Source organism: Boleophthalmus pectinirostris, unplaced genomic scaffold (genome assembly GCF_026225935.1).
Source record: "Boleophthalmus pectinirostris isolate CB_2022bp ecotype Guang Dong unplaced genomic scaffold, ASM2622593v1 HiC_scaffold_17, whole genome shotgun sequence".
NCBI lineage: Eukaryota > Metazoa > Chordata > Actinopteri > Gobiiformes > Gobiidae > Boleophthalmus > Boleophthalmus pectinirostris.
Window position 1 is genome coordinate 34,719,622 of NW_026571115.1, and position 532 is coordinate 34,720,153.

General features: G+C 40.6%; 1 protein-coding gene across 1 annotated transcript in view; it reads left to right on the plus strand.

Moving 5' to 3' along the window:
* Positions 1-215: 215 nt before the first annotated feature.
* The window catches only part of LOC110169127 (endoplasmic reticulum membrane sensor NFE2L1-like), a 47,748-nt gene continuing 47,431 nt past the window's right edge, over positions 216-532 (plus strand). Inside the window, exon 1 of the mRNA XM_055152427.1 lies at positions 216-310. The gene's annotated coding sequence lies outside the window, so the exon portion shown is untranslated. The remainder of the gene's footprint in view (positions 311-532) is intronic.

Genomic DNA, 532 nt, shown 5'->3' on the forward strand with positions numbered 1-532 from the left:
TTTTACAAAAAGAAACTTAGTTAAATAAATATGAAACAAACAGAAGTTTCGTCCACGCGCTCTGTTCCACGCTGTCCTCTCTTGTCTCGCTGTTGCGTAATGACGTCGTCCCACTGACTGCTGACCCACTTTACGTCTGGGGGCGGGGCCTTGTGACGTCGCGAGGCGGTAGCGCTATAAAAGCTCCAGCGCTAAACTCGAGCTCAGACCACAAACAGAAAGTTACGACACAACAACAGCTTTTGTCCTCATAAAAGTGCACAAAGGGAGGCATGAACGCCATCTAACCTCACTCCGGAGACTTTTTCAGGTAAATCTGATTAATTATTTCTGTATTTGTTTCATAAAAGTGTGTTTTGAAGTTTTTTATTGTGCTAAACGTGCCTTGAGATTACAATAGCTTCACGTGTAAAAGGTTTGACAACGGAAGTAAACAAAGAATCGTGATTTCAGTTGAGTGCAAATAACACTTTTATATTAATATAGGAAATCTCAGCTATTAAAATGTGGTTAACGTGATCTGAAATTGTGT